Here is a 19164-nt window from a genome sequence, read left to right on the forward strand (position 1 = left end):
TATTGGTGTTTTTTTCCTGTTGGGAAGAGGTCAAATCTCTCATTTTTACTCTCGATCCTCAGTTGGTACCATTAACCCTTTAGATAGGCCAGTGCCAAAAAAATTTTTTTGCTTTTGTATGGAGTTCTATGGAGTAAATCAGCAGATTGTAGTTTGTTTGTGCATAAATACACTTACTATGTGTAGTATGTTCTGAGAGCTGAGCTGCTTATTTAGATTTTTTTTCTCAGACATTTTAAGATAAGTGCACAAAGGTCTTTCTCTCTCTCACACACACAGCCAAAAGCCAGAAACTAAAAGCCCAAAGCCAGAAACTAATCTTTTTTGCACTGCAACTGATGATCAACAGAAAAAAATGTACAGTACCTCTTCTTAAGAGAGAAAACCACCAACAATAAAGAATACATAATAATATGGTGTCATGGCTTTGCAATCAGAAAATTCTGTTATAATGGAAGTCAATGGGGTAAAAACAGCCACAAACATAACAAAAGAGTAGTAAATTTGCCCACAGGGTTTTTGAAAAATTTTTTAAGCATTTTTTCTAAATAAGGTAAATAAGGGTATAAATGAGATTTGTCACCAAAGATCATTCTATTTGCTGAAACATAGAGTAACTTGTGGCTAAATTAAGACTCTAATTATCCCCAGAGTGAATGAAAACAAATTTAATAAATGTTAACAGCCCTACATAAAACATAGAAGAAGAGTGTCATTATTTAGCCCAAGCTAATGTTGATTCAGTTTATTTCAAAAACAGTAGAAGAGTGGCCAAAAAGGTATTATGAGGCTGTTTTGATTTAGTATACTGTATATGATGTATCAGTATAGTTATCATTCTAATAAAAACTGGCCTTAAAAGTGACTCAGCTTTGTTGCGTGTCTTGCTCAAGAAAAGCAATAGTTTGCACAATTCCTCATCCGTATGTGTTTATTTTGGAGCGCTCGTTCTCCACAGCCTTTGGCTGCTTTGCCGTATTTCTCCTGCCCTGAGAGTGGAGCTGCAGTCTCACTCAGGCCTGCTCGGCTCAGACCGCCGGCAGAGACAGAGAGTAGGAGGGCGAGCGAGGGAACGAGGGGAGGAGGGAGGGAGCGAGCATGTGAGAAGCCATGTGAGGGGAGAGAAAAAAGCGTGGCGCAGCAGCAGGCGGAGGGATTGGAGAGGCGCGGCGTCTGCTGAGTCCATGAGGCGACGGAGCGGGGGGTGTTTACGTAACCGGCCTGCAGTGTCTGAGCCAAACTCACGTGGCTCATCATGTTCTCGCTCCCGCTCACTCACTCGCTTTCTCCCATCGTTTAGCACTTGTTTATCTGTTTTTTTTTTCTCTTTTTTTTGGGGTTGGATTTCTCTTGTTGAAGCAATAAGCCATACTTTTTTTTTTTGCCTCGCCATTGACTTGGTGATTTGGTTGCTGAGCAGCAGGTCATGACTCATGAGCAGATATAATTGGCCTTTCTCTCTCTCTCTCTCCCATGATCACTTGTGTTGACGTGGTGAGGTGAACGTGAGCGTGTGTCTGCACACAATGTGCAAAATGCTTAAAATGTCAAGCAGGTGCTGTTGTTCTGTTGTAATTTTAGATATGTGGTAATGGCCAGACTTTCACAGCAGAGAACTCTGACCACAAAGCTTCAAAGTGGACAGTGTGTCTTCATATTTTATACTTTGTTTTTGCAGGGGTTTTTTTGACACAGGAGTGTGTGTAGTTGCTTTTGGAATCACTTGACTTTTGATTTCAGAAAGGGTGGAGTTACTTGAGTTGAAGTTAGTGTGGAAACGATATTAACAATTGTTTTTTATAGAATATTTAAGTGTTTTTTTTTTTAAATAAATGTTTTATTTATGCACATAATTTTTGTTCTAAAGTTTATATGGTGTTAAAAAAAAAGTTAGCTCACCACACCTTTGCAATAACTTGTAACATGCCGTTTCCAACTGTCCTTTTTCTTGTAAAACTTTAATGCTGATAAAGTAAAATTTTATCCTAAAATAAAATGTAATCATTTCTTAGGGGTGGCGCAGTGGGTAGCGCTGTTGCCTCGCAGCAAGAAGGTCGCTGGTTCGAGCCTCGACTAGGTCAGTTGGCATTTCTGTGTAAATTTTGCAAGTTCTCCTTGTGTTCATGTGGGTTTTCTCCAGGTGCTCCGGTTTCCCCCACAAGTCCAAATGCTTGCCTATAGGGTAATTAGGTAAGCTAAATTGTCTGTAGTGTACGTGTATGGGTGTTTCCCAATGATGGGTAGCAGCTGGAAGAGCATCTGCTGCGTAAAACATATGCTGGATAAGTTGGCGGTTCCTTCCACTGTGGCGACCCCTGATGAATAAAGGGACTAAACGATTAAATTCCCCATGAAATTAAAAGTAACCCTATGATTTTGTCAGCTCACATTGCTAGTTTTGTGGTGAATAATCCATCTGCGCATGTCAAAAATTGTTTGCCCATTTAATCTTTAATTTAAATCTGAAAATGCATTTTCTGCTTTTTCCAGTTAAATTTTCAGATTATGTATTTTTAGGAATTGGGCGTGGCTAACATATTTAACCACGCCCCTCCAACTACCAGTTTTGACATCAAACAGAAATGGTGGGAAGGAGGAGGTGTCTGTTAGGTTGTAATAACTCTCCCCAAACCTTTTTCCCAAACTTTCTGAATGAAATGCCTACTTTACTACATCCAATCAACTTGCAGTGGAAAAAACAATCCATGCCTACTTTTTTGCAACTTAATATTCTGTTTCTCTGGAAACTGTGTCACAATACAAAAAAAATAAAACATTGCAGCTTTCGATTCACGTAGACTTTAAAAAGAGCTTTTTCTGGCTAGTATATGCTAGTATAGGCTAAAGGCTAGCTTGTTGTGCTGGCAGGCTAACAGTTAGCTTGTTATCTGAGGGCTAAATAAAAAAAATTGCGTTGGTGATACTACATTGTGTGACAGTAACTTGAAGAAAACATTAGTTTTATTTGCTATTGCAAAACAAATTTATTCACAATGTCCATCTTCTATTATTGTCACGGTCACCAGCGGTCCAGCCTGAGCAGATCGCTGGTAAACACACAGATCACATAGTACTACAAATCTGCTGGTATATGGACTACAAGATCCAGTCATGCAACCCACACACCTGCTCCAAGTCTTCATTAATTACACTCCCACTGCTGATGCTGCTCATGAACTGATTACACATATATATGGCTCACTTTGACACTCTCATTGCTGAGTCTTGTTAACTGCATTTGTGACATTACAACGAGTTTCCTTTGTCTTGTTTTGCCTTGTTTGTCTGTTGATTCCTGTCTGCTGCATGTCTTCTCATCATCTGCCTGCTTATTTGACCACGACTCTGCATTGCCTGTTTACATCTGCTTACTCCTGGTTTGACCATTCTCTGTTTCTTGCATTTAGATCCACACTTCTGTTGTCAGCATCACATCACCTTACAATTCTCACCAAGGCTGGATTTATTTCATTAAAATATTATTTAAACGGTAATCTTGTGAACTATATAAAGAATAAAAACAGCATTTCATGATTATCAGTTTGGAATATCGTGGTACTGCTTAATATTTTCAAGATGTCTTTGCTGCAGTCTCTAGTTCGATGACCTACTTGATCAGGTCCAATACGTAGTGGACGTTGTAACACCCTGCTACTGGTTGGAGTAGGTATAGATGTTAATAACGAACATTTAATAGTTAATATAAATAATTCTCGTTTCTAGCAGCAGTCGCTCATGCATGTGCGTCCACTATGTATTGGCCCTGATACTGTACGTCACCATGCAATGACGAATTGCAAGGAATTCTTTGATCAATAGAAAGCTCAAGCAAACAGCATTTGTTTACAATAGACTTTTTAAAAAAATAAAAAACAATAATTTTTACTGTCATAAGTGGATGAATCATTGCTCAATAAAAATTTCGATTTTGTAAATAAAAAATAAAACTTGGAGTTATAATAACGCTATTATAACTAAATAATCACATTTGAATAAATTCTGCCCATGAAACCAAATTGTCAGTCAAATCAGCCAAATTCTTGATGACGACTACTTAATGACACTTTACATTGGGCGTTCAAAAACAAAAAGTCCTCAGAGCAAGGAGCATCATGTACTGTACTATGTTCGTGGGCAGGTTTTGTTCTAACTTAGTCGGCTACGTCAATGAAAATCGCAGGCCTCTTCATAAATCCCTTTGGCCAAATTTCCAAGTCTGGCACCAGCACTAGCACCATTTCCATGGAAAAAAAGTCAGCAGAAGCACCACACAGGTTTGTTGTTTTTGCAGAACGTGATAAATGTGTAAGTGAGCGTGGCTCAGTGTACGTGCAGAAACCCCAGCCAGGCCACTTGTACTCCTCGGCGTGTACTTTCCCTCTCTTCCAAGATGTTTCTGTTCACCGCGTGCAGCTCTGGTTACAAAACATTAACTGTGCCTAGCTCTGGAGTGTGTTTGTGCAGAGTAATACCTCGCATCTCACGAGTCGGGTGTGTCCATGAAGTAAACTCTCTCGTGCCAGCATTTGGTGACTAACTTTGTTTGCATATATGTGTGTGTGTATGTGTGTGTGTATAAACAGGCCTCTCCTGTTTGTTGACAAAAAGAAAAGCCCTGTTACGTAACAGCCTCTCTCTCTCTCTCTCTCTCTCTCTCTCTCTCTCTCTCTCTCTCTCTCTCTCTCTCCTCTCTCTCCTCTCTCTCTCTCTCTCTCTCTCTCTCTCTCTCTCTCTCTCTCTCTCTCTCTCTCTCTCTCTCTCTCTCTCTCTCTTTCTCTCTGTCATCCTCCCTGTATTTCTCTCCAGCCAAGTTTCACACTAGCGCCTAGAGGCAAAGCAGCTTTTCAGATTACCAACCTCACACGCTTAAGCCCCTCACACACATGCAGATGCACACACACACACACACACCACTGGACTGGGGGTGGTAGGGGGACATGTACATGCTCTGAACGCACACATGCACATGATCCGTGCAAGCAGGTCTCCTTGATGACAACAGTCCAATACGAGCGTTGCAGCCCACGCACAAATCCCACCAGAGCAGTCAGAGCGCTTAGACCAAAGCCTCCACACACACGTTTAACCCAGGGGTCTCGCCAATGACACATGCAAATAAACCTGTTTTCATCATCCAGTGTGGTGACATGAGGGTTCATGTTGTTTACAGCAAATTCTAACCTACCATCCAAATGTCACAGTAGAAATCGAAACCAATCAGATTAAGTGTCCTTCTTTTTTAGACAATCTCCTATTGTCTAGTTTTGTTTGCTCAGAGGAAAAACAACTTAGATGTGTCACAGCATTTGTATACTGCTTCTTGAAGTGCTTCTTTTATCCTCACTTGTAAGTCACTTTGGATAAAAGCATCTGTTAAATGAGTAATAGTGAATTATAGCATGAGTTTGCTGTTGCTGGTCAATGCTGCTGTAGCTCATCTGCTTCAAGGTTGGATGTGTTTGTTGAGTGATACTCAGTCGGGGCTTCTCCACTGAACTCTGGCATTAACAAGCCACAAATATACTCTTACGAGAGATGAATTATAGTTCACACACATAGGCTAATCAGACGTCCTGGTTTCCTGGTGCTGAAACAGAACCTGTATCTTAGCAAACATTCTAAAATCAGTGACAGCCAATCAGAAGCCACTCTGTTTTATAGAGCTTGAACATCTAAAGCATCAAGTTAAATAATATTCAGTTTGCTCTTCTAATAGACACAAACTTATCATGCGTTGCTGTTGATGAGCTTTTAGAAATAATATTGATGATATATTAAAACTCTTTTGTGCTTAAAACAAGATAAAATGAAGCAAAAAAACTAATATCCATAATTGGGTATAATAAGTTTGTTACTTTTTGCACTACCCTTACGTACACTTTGCACTACACTACTACAGGTTAACTTTTATTTATTCAAAAAGTATCTCATATTGAATCAGACAAAAATTAATAGCAATAATAAATATTAATAATAAATATTCATGATTAAATAAATTTAATTGTATTTAAAATGAATAGATAGCAAAGATATTTATGATACTTGTAATAGGCTTTTGTTAAGTAGAATATGATTGGAATGTTTTACTTTTGAATCAAATATACACTACCTGACAAAAGTCTTGTTGTCAATCCCTGTTGTAAAAGCAACAAATAATAACTTCTAGTTGATCATTTGGAAAAATGGCAGAAGGTAGATTTTACGATAAATCGGAGGACCTATTGGAACCTGCATGGGCCCAATATTCACATAGAATTCAGTCAAGTTTGGTAAAGGAAAAATCATGGTTTGGGGTTACATTCAGTGTGGAGGCTTGCGAGAGATCTGCAGAGTGAATGACAACATCAACAGCCTGAGGTATCTGGATATTTGTGCTGCCCATTACATTACAAAGCACAGGAGAGGACAAATTCTTTAGCAGGATAGCGCTCCTTCTCATACTTTAGCCTCCACATCAAAGTTCCTGAAAGCAAAGAAGGTCAAGGTGCTCCAGGATTGGCCATCTTTCTGTTAAGTGACAAGACATTTGTCTAAGCAAAGTTAGACCTTACTGTCCTAGTTATATAATTAAAAATCAAGGCATGATCATATTTTATTTTGGTAAAATAAGCATAATCTAGAGGCCTTTGCCTTTCATATAAGCCACTTCTGATACCAAATGTTCAACTAAAAGTTAATTTGTTGTTCCTCAAATTTGGATAGATGACAAGACTTTAGTCAGGTAGTGTATGCATTTTTTATTATAATGACTCTTGCACACTACGGAAATACTGTCAATAAACATGGTTAATTTTTCCGTCATGTTTGAGATTGGACACTAAAAGAAAATTACATTTAGAGATTGGTTTTAAAGAGCTTTTTGGATGCACTGCATTGTTACCTTGTACCTTTTGTCCATGTCACAGTGGTAAACATGCAATATTTATATTTGTATTTCAGATTATTATGCAGTTTGACTAGAAATAAATATATAATATCCACATTATTTTAAACACAAATTCTGTAGGGAGCCTGCGTTTTTGTAGTGCACCTTGTCAAGCATTATCTCTTGTACAAAATTCTCCAGTCTGTTTGTATGTGTTTGTGTATTTGTTGACCTGTTGTTATTTTCCCTTCCCACCCTCATGATTTAAATAAGTCATCAAGCACGGTGCAGAAGGTGTGTGTGGTGGCCATGGAAATGAGGTGGTACGTGCTGTACAGCTTGCTTGAAGAGTCAGAACACTGTAGATGATCCACAGTCCACTGCAGCCTACTGTACATCATGTTGATATTCATCCTGCTCTGTTTGTCCTGCTTAGTCAGAATAACACTGTTGAAACGCGTCATAGCTGTATCTCTTGTAGGAATATATTTAGAATAGGAGAAAAGAACTGGATGTTATACAACTGAACTGTGATGGTTATTAAAAACATTTAATAAAACAATTACGACACCTAAGATTAATAAATGCTGTTTGTAGATTTCAAGATTTCATCAGTAAAAAAGAAACTGCTGGCTTCCACACAATCGATTTGTGTTGGGACAACATGATCCTTCATTAAGTTAACTTATTCGTTTTTACAACAAAAAAATGTGTTCTTTAACTCTTTTAAGTACTTTGAACAAACGGCAAAAGTAATTTCTAAGTGTGTTTAAAGAGCCCCTATTATGGATTTTTGAAAATGACATTTCATATCATGTGTAACACAGAACTTAGTAAGTAAAAACATCCAGTTGAGGTTTAAATCTGAAACTGCACCATGTTTAAAACTATTGATTCTCAAAGGAAAGAGTTAATTCAGATTCAAATAAATGATTTGTCTTGTTTTTGGATCTTATGGCTGCTTTTGTCGATGTCGATATGAGACATCTCGATACGAGCAAATATAAAGTGCCGGATCCGGTAAAACGTGAACTTGCCTTTCCCTTTAGACACTAGCGGAGCGCAGGGGATCACTGGACTGATCATGACAGGAAGACCATGATCACTGACAGATGGAGATGCAGCTGTGGGCAATAAAGACTTCCACAACAATACCATAGTATAGCCAACCTAGTGGTGTGTTTGTTCCTGTCATTTTTCAGATTTTTTATAAAATAACCTACTCTGCAATACAGGATTCATTGTTCATTTGCTATTAAAGGAGCAGCAGAGACTATTAAGTATGGGACTTTGTCAGACTTTGACAGGGACTTTGTCAGTAACTGTTACAGTTCATATGGACCTGTTTCGTCTTTCTCCGGATCATAAAATGTAAGTATGATTTAAAATTGTTGCCTCGTTTTCTGTAGTTTGCAAAATATGAATTTAATAGCGTGTTGTAACTTGTAATCCATCCGCGCAGCTTGTAATCCCTTATCTATTATAGTTCAGTGCTTGTACTGTATCTCTCAGGTTAAATCTGTATGGGGCTGTTCACAAATTGCATCCAAAACCGTGTTGAAAACATGACGCGTGCTTCTTCCTTTACCAATTTAAATGCCTTTCTGAACTCGCGATCCTCTGCCGTTCGCCTTTGCTATGGCCACCATCTGCCATTCCTCACCCGTGCTGCAGTCAATTTTCAAAATAGTTCAACTTATGCCACTGTGTGGATTAATACTGAATGTGTGTCATTGTTATTACTTGGGGTTAGCGTTAAGAGTGGAGTAATATGCTGGTGCTTAACTGCATTGCTGTATTGAACTCCTGCATTGGGCTCTCACATACTCTCTGCTACTTCATAACCGTGGCAGCCGTTTCTCTCTGTCTTGAGCTGAATTTAGTCGATCAATTACAACAGACTGGGTCATCGGACCATTCACAGCAAATTAGCTTCGCGCTAAGGAGGGATTTGGGAACAAACTAATCACTGAACAAATCATATGGGAGTCGTTGGGTTAATTGGGTAAAAATAAATGCATATTTTAAGACAATGAACGTGTTTTTTGACTTTGCATTCATGTCAGCTTTTTGTTGGAGACCCCCAAAACTAAAATATGACCTTTTATAATGCATAATAGGGGCTCTTTAAAGTAAGTGCTCATGATAACAATATCATGCATGTTCAGCATCACAATATATTATATTATTGAATATCAGCTTGTAGTTTCTATGCTGATTAACTTTGCAGCATGTGTCCCACCTTCAGGTTATCTTCTTTAAAAATTCTTTCATTTACTCACACTTTACTTGCTCCTGTATGAGTTTCTTTTTTCTGTTGAACACAAAAGAAGTTATTTTAAAAATTTTTGGAAATATGTAAACATTTACTTCCATAGTGTTTTTTTCCTATAATGGAAGTCAGTGGTTACAAGTTCAAAATATCAGATTCAAAAAAAATGTGAGAAAGGAAACTCTACGAATCACTTTAGAGTGAGTTAGGGGTGAGCAAATTTTCATGTTTGGGTGCACTATCCCTACACTCAAATTATGTTTGCTGTTTGTTCAAATTACTTATTTAAAATGAGCCGAAACAGCTCAATTATTGAGTTTTTTTTGGGGACAACTTAATGTTTTATGTTCAATCCACTTAAATTAGTGCAAACTATTAAGTAAATTTAATTCCTTCAAGTTGCAATTGATTTTGTGGAACCCAACATTTATTTTACAGTGTAATGTAAAAACTGCTGGATTTCTGACAATTCCTTCATGTTGTCCCAACACAAATCAATTAAGTTAACGTAATTGTTTTTACAAATTTAAGTAGATTGAACATAAAACCGTTGTCTCCCCCAAAAACTTGTGTAGATTCAGCTCAAAAAGCAGCAGAAGTGCAAATGCTCTTTTTGCCGTACATTGCGTCTGAAAACAAGGCCCAAGTGCCCAGTTCACCCACTGATGTCCCACAAGCATGTCCTCTGCCCTAACCCTGTTAGAGTATCACATGCTCCGCTTCCGAACCACACCAGGGTCAGTCATCTTCAGGAATGGTTGTTTACATCCACTGCTGCTGTTTGTCTTGGCCCCGCTTACGAATCAACAATCTCTCCAATTGCTCTCACATGCAGGGCTAATTTGTTTTGCTGTTAGTGGCGCTGTTTATGAGCCACATTGAACACTGATGCCACTTATGAGAGTGGGTCACGAGGGCCATCTGCACCAATGGCTGGCCGGTCAGGCCACTGGACGGGGCGGGCATTTAATGTTTGAGACGCCCTGCTGTTCTGCTCATTTTAGGAGACTGAGATTGAGGAGTCTTGGGTATGTTGAGGCCTGAGGCGATGCCTGTGTGGTTTACGATCAAGATGAAGGTTTCGAGATGCGTACGGAAATTTCAAACGTGAACGAATGATTCAGATGTTTTTTGAGAGTTATAAACTGATTCAGGCTTACTGCCATACCACCCTGCGTATACCTGATCTTGTCTGAACTCGGAGGTAAAGCAAAGTTGGGCCTGGTTAGTACTTGGGCGTTCATTCCACTGTGGCGACCCCAGATTAATAAATGGACTAAGCCGAAAAGAAAATGAATGAATGAATAAACTGATTCAGTGGAACGATCCAGCTTGCTTGATTCAATCCACTTTATTTCAATTCTCTTGCTCAATTTCATAACTGTGGATATTTCTATTTTAATTCGTTCATTTTCATTCATCTTAGTCCCTTGTTTATGAGGGATCGCCACAGCAGAATGAACCGCCAACCATTCCAGCATATGTTTTACACAGTGGATGCCTTTCCAGCTACTAAAAAACAACCATACACTCTCACATTCTCACACATACACATACATACTATGGACAATTTAGCTTACTCAATACACCTACAGCACATCTTTGAACTGTGGGGGAAACCGGAGCACCCGGAGGAAGCCCACGTCAACACAAGGAGAACATGCAAACTCCACATAGAAATGCCAACAGACCCAGCTTGTACTCGAATTAGCGACCTTCCTGCTGTGAGGTGAAAGTACTACCCACTGAGCCACCATGCCTCCTATATTTTTACTTATTAGCAGAAAAAGCTGTTTGTTTATTTTATCCACTATTCTTTATGACATTAATCAAAAGATACAAAAGACCCTTCTAATAACTGAAAACTGAACATTTCATAAATTAGTACAGATTTAGTATAAATTTGAATAAATTAGTTTCAAATGCAGCATATAGTCATTATTCATTTTAAATGATGCCTTTATGACCATATTTTAAACATTTCTTAAGAGTTTAATTCTTAAGAGTTTAATCCTAAAATGATGTCATTTGTGAATTTCTCTTTTACAACCCCCATCCCCCCCCCCCCACACACACACACACACGCATACACACACAATTCCTTTATAAAGTATTTATTTTTATTCATAAATATATTCTTTTATTTGCTAAACATTTTTACACTGTATGAAGGGAGTCGTTGCATTCAAAAATGAATTTTGCTGCTTGTTCAAACTACTTATTTAAAATGAGCTGAAACAATGCAAGTTATTTTTGGGTGGAACAACATAATTTTTTTTATTTTAAATTTATTTAAATTTGTAAAAGCAATTAGGTTAACTTAATCGATTTATGTTGGGATGACATGAAGTAATTGTGTTGAACCCAACATTGTACTAATCAGCAAATCTGTTGTAACTTGGAATTTTGTTGCCTTAACTTAATTTTTGTAATTATAGCTTATTTACTTAATTTTAATACAACATGTTTACTCACTTTAAGTGAAGTCAACAATTTGTTTTTGTTTTTTTATAGTGTCCTAGTTCATGTACAGGTTATTTATTTTTAGTTATACACTTATTTATCACCTCATTCCTCATTATTTATGTGTTGCTTTTTGGCACAGTTTATATAGAAATGTATAATTTATTTATTAATCATATAATAATGTAAAAATATAATGATTTTAATTAAAGATTCACCATTATTTATTTATTTACTTTAATTTATTTATCTACATTCTTAATTTGACTGTTTCATGTGAATTATTAATTGTATTTATTTATTAATTAAGTTTTATTTTGTTTATTTGGTTACACATATCAAGTCAACCAGATTAGTTAAATTTATGCCATATAATTTGATTAGGGTGGAACAGTGGGTAGCGCTGTCACCTCACAGCAAGAAGGTCACTGATTTGAGTCCCAGCTAGGTCAGTTAGCATTTCTGTATGGAGTTTGAATGTTCTCCCCATGTTTGCGTGGGTTTCCTCCAGGTTCTCCAGTTTCCCCTACAAGTCCAAAGACATGTGCTTTAGGGTAATTGAATAAACTAAATCACCCGTAGTGTATGTGTGTGTATGGGTGTTTCCCAGTACTGGGTTGCAGCTGGAAGGGCATCGGTTATGTAAAACATATGCTGGATAAGTTGGCGGTTCGTTGCGCTGTGGCGCTATAGGTGAATTGGGTAAGCTAAAATTGGGTAAGGTAAAATTGTCTGTAGAGTATGTGTATGTCCTGGTCCTCCAGGTTAGGGGTTGAGCGTTGGGCTAACGACCCACCTCATAAAAATGAGATGTTGCGAAACGCCAACATGATGCAGCAATATATCAACTTCTATCTAAATGGCCCTTGGAGAAAGTAAGCAAGTAAGTATAATTTGATTAATTTGTTAGTACATATAATCTAACTGATTTACAATGCTCACTCCCTCTCAAACACAGAGATCTAAGCTAAAAACAACTTAAATTTTGTCTTCAAAATGTTCTTAGTCATTTGGACCACTTTTACAATACTTTCATCGTGCTTCTGCATCCTTGAAAGTTTTCAAGCTTCGAATAGAATGCAAAAGCCAAAAAGTTAATGTTTTCCTGAGCCAGTTCTGCCTTTTAATACATGAACAAGTATCTGTTCTGCAAGATCTAGACTCTGGAAGATGTGGTCGAGGTGTTCATGTCTAGACTGCCCGATGAGATTTTAGCTGTATTGATTTTTCTCTCCTGCACTTTCTCTTCCATAAATCTGTTCCTCCCAAAATCATAATCCTCCTTCCACACTGGAAAGAGTGAGATTGCATGGCAGCAAAGTTTCAGTCCATTAACTTTACAGTGCCAATGAAGTTGTTGCGAGGGCGTTTTGTGTTGTGTGAGATGTTTACACAACTGCTTCAATAGTGAATACATAAAATAAGTTCTCTGGTGTAAATCAGCAGGGATTGTTAGGTTGTAATACTCCTCGCCGGTCTCGGGCTTTATTATAAATTTAGCACTCTCAAAATCAATAAAATGTTATATTCATACACTGCAGATTTTTTTTACTGCAAACACAAATGTTCAAAGTCAATTTGTCAAATCTGTTTATTTATATAGAATTTAGGAACCCCCTGAAACAGTCCAATTAAACTGCATTTTTGTCAGATTTCTTTTATTATTTTTATATGTTTTTTTTAATTAAGTTGTCTGTTCAACAAGGCTGGATTTACTTGATCAAACCAAATATTTATATATAAAATATAAATATAAAATACAGTAAAATGTATTTTTATAATTGTTTTAAAGTATTATTTAGAAATGTAAACTTTTATACAGCGACAAAATATTTTAGCCTCACAGTTACGGGGTTGTAAGAGTCACAGGCTTCAGAAAGAATTCTCATGATATTTTTTAGTGATCAAAAAACATTTTTTCTTCTTCTTATTATTATTATTACGATGAAAACAGCGATGGGGCTTACTATGTTTATGGCAAACTTAAAGCATTTTCCTAAGGTTCTAAAAAAAAAGTTCAACAGAGCACAAATTATTTTGTATTTTGGAGGATTTTCTGTCAATTTTGATCAGGTAAACAAATTTAGTATGCAGTAAATTAATTCAATATATCTCTAATTATCAACAGAAAATAGTCCAAGGCACTTGGAAAGTGTGGAAAATTTTTAAAAAAATGTAAATTTTCCACACTTTCCGAGTGCCTTGGACTAATTTCTGTTGATGTTTTCATGAATCCCTCACCCAAAGAGCACCGACCAAATATTTGAGTTACCCCTGAGTGCTTTTTGTTTGTTTTTCATAGCTCTAATTATATTTACATGAAAATATTCATTCATTCATTTTCCTTTGGCTTAGTCCCTTTATTCATCAGGGGTCTCCACATTGGAATGAACCACCAACTTATCCAGCATATGTTTTGCATAGTGGATGCACTTCCAGCTGCAACCCAGTACTGGGAAACATCCATATACACTCATTTACGCACACTCATACACTACAGTCAACTTAGTTTATTCAATTCACCTATAGTGTATGTCTTTGGACTGTGGGGGAAACTGGAGCCATGGGAGGAAACCCACGCGAATATGCCAACTGGAACTCGAACCAGCGACATTCTTGCTGTGAGGCGACAGTGCTAACCACTGAGCCACTGTGTTTTTTCAACACATTTCTAAACATAATAGTTTTGATAACTCATTTCTTATAGCTGGTTTATTTTATCTTTGCCATGATGACAGTAAATAATATTTTACTAGATATTTTTCAAGACACTTCTATACAGCTTAAACTTGTATGTATATGTTATTATGCAGTGGATGCCCTTCCAGCCACAACCCAACACTGGGAAACACACACATACACTACAGCTAATTTAGCTTGTTCAATTCACCTATAGCGCATGTCTTTTGGACTGTAGGAGAAACAGGAGCACCAGGAGGAAACCCATGCCAACACTGGGAAAACATGCAAACACCACACAGAAATGCCAACTGACCCCGCTGAGACTCCAGCGACCTTCTTGCTGTGAGGCGATCGTGCTATCCACTGTGACACCCTATATTTCAAATGTACTGTATATACATATATTCAATTTTGTATTGCATCCAAAACTTTGAAAAGTAAGTCTGTCAGTGATGACCTTATAGCAGAGGTTTGCGTATTGTAATGGGAGTGAGCAAGGCCTGAGACACAAACAAAGCACAGCACCACTCTCTATCTCTCTCTCTCTCTCTCATTCTCCGAATCGCGATCTCTCAGTACCTGCAGACAGCAGCGCAGGGCTTTTGTGAAGCTCGCTGGAGCATCGCAGGCTTAACCCGTCCAGCCGCAGTGTGGCGTGTCCATGCACATTTTAAACAACTCAGCCCGTCTGTTTCTTCCTCCCCACTGCTCCATCCATCCCTCCATCGTTCTCTCTCTCCCTCCCTCCTCTTCTCCATCTCCTATCTCTCTCTTTTGTCCTCACTTCACCTGCGCAGGGTGTTGTTTTTTTTTCCTTTCTCTCCTGCAGCAGCAGACGGATGAGTCAGACTCGCTCTGCTACCTTCATCTCTCACTCTCCTCCTCTGTCTTTCCTCCGCGGAAGTGCAAGAAACACTGCAGCATCAGGAGAGAGACCCAACTCTCTCTCATTGCTGACAGTTCTCTAAGAGCGAAAGCAGATTTGAGGAGAGCATCCACAATAATGATGAACAATAGTAGGGAATGAAATGAAGTATGTTGACAAATATCATTAATTGAGGCTGTGTCTGAAACTTTATTCAATTAACATTTGCAGTTGATTAAGGCACCCAAGATGTGTTTATCTTGCCTTTTTTCAAAGTAGATCTTCAAATATGTTTTTATTGCTAGCATGTTGATAGTCAAAAACATAGAATAACATAAAATTAATAATTAACCTAGTTAAGCCTTTAAATTGAATACTAACTTCAGGCTGAAGTATTAGTATCTTGGAATAAATATCTAGTAAAATATTATGTACTGTCATCATGGAAAAGATAAAAGAAGTCAGTTATTAGAAATTAGTCATTAAAGCTATTTGTGTTGAAAAAAATCATCTTTCCCTTTAACAGAAATTGGGGAAAAATATACAGGATGGCTAATAATTCAGGAGGACTAATTATTCTGACTTTAACTGTATGTGCCTTGTTTTTTTACTAGATAATTTTAGCTGTTTTTATTGCTAGCACTATGATGGTAAAAAAAACGTAGATTAACAAAAACAAACTTAATACTCGTGCGTCCTAATGATACATTGACCTGATAAGGCAAGTAATGAATCAGCCATTTTGAATGAATCAGTTGAATGAATCACTTTTTAAAACAGGTACTTGTTGCACGCTTCTGACAATTTTAGTGTCATCTGTCATTTATAAAACACCACAAAATGCACTCTGCAAAAATATTATTTAATTCAGGCCCATGCATAGACCCTTACAGGGGCAGATGCTCAACGTGATCGCAAAATGAAGAGCGGGGGAGGGTGGTGGTGTGATGGGTTGCAATCGCAAAGTGACTAGCAGGGGCTGGGGGGGGAAGGGCAGGGGGGAATGTTAAGGCTTGTGGTAGGGTGTTTGTCGATCGCAAAGTGAAGGGGGGGGGGGGGGGGAGGGGTGTCGATTGAGCAAGAAGGGCACCTTAGCTAATGAGGGCAAAGGGGCAGTGGCTCTAGCCACCGGGCCACCCCCTTGTGCACGGCCCTGATTTAATTATTCAAATAAATAAAAATCCACCAATAATGGACACATCTGTTTTTGTCATTATCGCTGTACAAACTAACTAACTAACTACATATATGGTTAGTTAGTTACTAACTCCTGATGATACATTGACATTATAAACCATTTAATGAATCAGTCGTTTTGAATGAATCAACTGGATGAATCGCTCCTTAAAACAGGGACTTGTTGCCACCTTCGGGAAGTTTTAGTGTTATTTTTATTTATGAATAACTGGTTTAAATCACCATAAAATGCACTATGCAAAAGTATTATTTAATTATATCAATAATAAAATCCTCCAGAAACAGACACAAACCGATGCTCCACAAACTAACTAAATATATGGTTAGTTAGTTATGAACTCCTGATGATACATTGGTTTTATAAGGCAATTACTGAGTCAGCAGTTTTGAATTAGTCAATTGAATGAATCTTTTTCACTCAACAAACTAACTAACTAAATATACGGTTAGTTACTAACTCCTGATGATACATTGATTTTATAAGGCAATTATTGTATCAGTTGAATGAATCACTCATTAAAACAGGGACATGTTGCCACCTTCGGACAATTTTAGTGTCATCTTTATTTATAAATGACAGGTTTAAACCACCACAAAATGCACTATGAAAAACTATTATTTAACTATAGAAACAAAACAAAAAAATATAGCAGAAACGGACACAAACTGATGCTCATCAAACTAACTAAATATATCGTTGGTTAGTTATGAACTCCTGATGATACATTGACATTACAAGGCTATTACTGAATCAACAGTTTTGAACGAATCAATTGAATGAATCACTTTTTAAGACAGGGACTTGTTGCCACCTTCTGACAATTTTAGTGTCATCTTTATTTATAAATGACAGGTTATAAAAACCCACTCTGCAAAAAATATTATGAAATTATATAAATAAGTAAAAATCCACCAGAAATGGTCATATCTGTTTTTCTCATTATCTCTTCACAAACTAACTAACTAACTAACTAACTAACTAACTAACTAACTAACTAACTAACTAACTATATAAGATTTTTATGAAGCAATTACTGAATCAGCCATTTGAATAAATCAATTGAATGAATCTTTATCACTCCTCAAACTAACTAACTAAATATATGGTTAGTTAATAACTCTTGATGATACATTGATTTTATTAGGCAATTATTAAATCAGTGATTTTTAGAATGAATCACTTTTTAAAACAGGGAGTTATTGCCACCTTCTGACAATTTTAGTATCATTTTTTATAAATGACTGGTTGCAAAAATGCACTGCAGAAAATGTAAATAATTTAATTATATAAATTTTAAAAATCCACTTGAAACGGATATATCTGTTTTTGTCATTATCGCTCCACAAACTAACTAAATATATGGTTTGTCACTCCTGATGATGCATTGATTTTATAAGGCAATTAATGAATCAGCCATTTTAAATGAATTAGTTGAATGAATCCCTTTTTAAAACAGGGACTTGTTGCCACCTTCTGACATTTTTAATGTCATCTTTATTTATAAATGACAGGTTGCAAAAATGCACTGCAAAATATTATTTAATTATATAAATTTAAAAAATCCACCAGAAACAGACACATTTGTTTTTGTCATTAATGCACCACAAACTAAGTCAATATACGGTGCATTAATCAGTCCCAAATCAACCCAAAATAATGCTGCAAATATTGCTGTAAATTTTAGGAATGCTGCAGCAAAATAAGTGTCAAATCAGAAAATAAGTCATTTTAAAATTTGGAAAAGTCCCGCGAAATCCTGGAAGAACTGATGTATGTGTGCTTATGGATTAAACTGGTAATTAGCTATAAGCATATTAACAAGCACATTCAGAATGGAAATTTGGAAACATTTACAAAATGTGAAATGGCATACTTCCTTCAGAAACAGCATTGAGATAACCTGTGTTGGTGAAACAGTCCAGCGAAAACAAAATTTATTGCCCAAATATACAGTATTATACCTTGGTAATGTTTTAATGATGCAGACGTTGTTGATCTTAAGCTGCTACAGAAAAAAGAAATGTTGAACTGCTGCAGTGGTGCAGTGGGTGGAAAAGTGCAGATTAAAGGGGTGCTAATACTGTATATAATAATATCCCCTTCCTGTGTCACTGAAGGAGGGAAATCTGAACGGCATGTTTTTTTCACGTGGTTGTTGTTTTTTGTCATGTTTTCTGGGTTGGTAGATGCACCGGGGACTTGATTACAGCACTTAAACACAGAAAAAGTTCGTTTTTGATGATATGTTCCCTGTCTGTGTGCATTTATGTGTTTGTGTGCACGGCCGTATGTCTGTGTGTGCTGGCTGGTCCAGACAGTGGAAGCAGACACAGGCTGTGCTGACTGCTGATGAGTGTTTACTCAGAGAGTGGGAACAGCATCAACACGTGCCTGTCAGGGTGAGACAGAAGAGTGTCTTCTCTCAGTGCCAGTTTGTCAGTCTTGTGTCAGTGCATGCATGGCCACTCGGCCACCCCGAGCTTCATTATCCACCTGGGCCACACCATGTCTAAGGCTGAAGTGAGTAAAATGTCAGGGTCTGTCCACCACCTTACTATTTTTTTTGTGATGTCCCTTGAGGATTCATGAAGCGTGATCTACCAGTCGGTTGCAGTTTGGGTTGGTAGGACAGACATTGTCATTCTGCCATTTGAATGGACAAAATGTGTAAATTGTATACTGGCTGCTTTCAGTTACTAGTATTTATTTATTTATTTATTTATTTTTGTCTGTTTTCTTGAAGTTGATAAACTAAGTTTTGTTTTCTTCAGTGTTTTATTGTTCTTATATTTGTACATATTTAGTTTATTTTATTTTTA

The 19164-nt window shown here is 37.3% G+C and overlaps 1 protein-coding gene across 1 annotated transcript in view; it reads left to right on the forward strand.

The window, feature by feature from the left end:
* The window catches only part of itpr2 (inositol 1,4,5-trisphosphate receptor, type 2), a 176602-nt gene that overhangs the window by 83103 nt on the left and 74335 nt on the right, over nucleotides 1-19164 (forward strand). The window lies entirely within an intron of this gene.

Source organism: Danio aesculapii, chromosome 18, assembly GCF_903798145.1.
Source record: "Danio aesculapii chromosome 18, fDanAes4.1, whole genome shotgun sequence".
Lineage (NCBI taxonomy): Eukaryota > Metazoa > Chordata > Actinopteri > Cypriniformes > Danionidae > Danio > Danio aesculapii.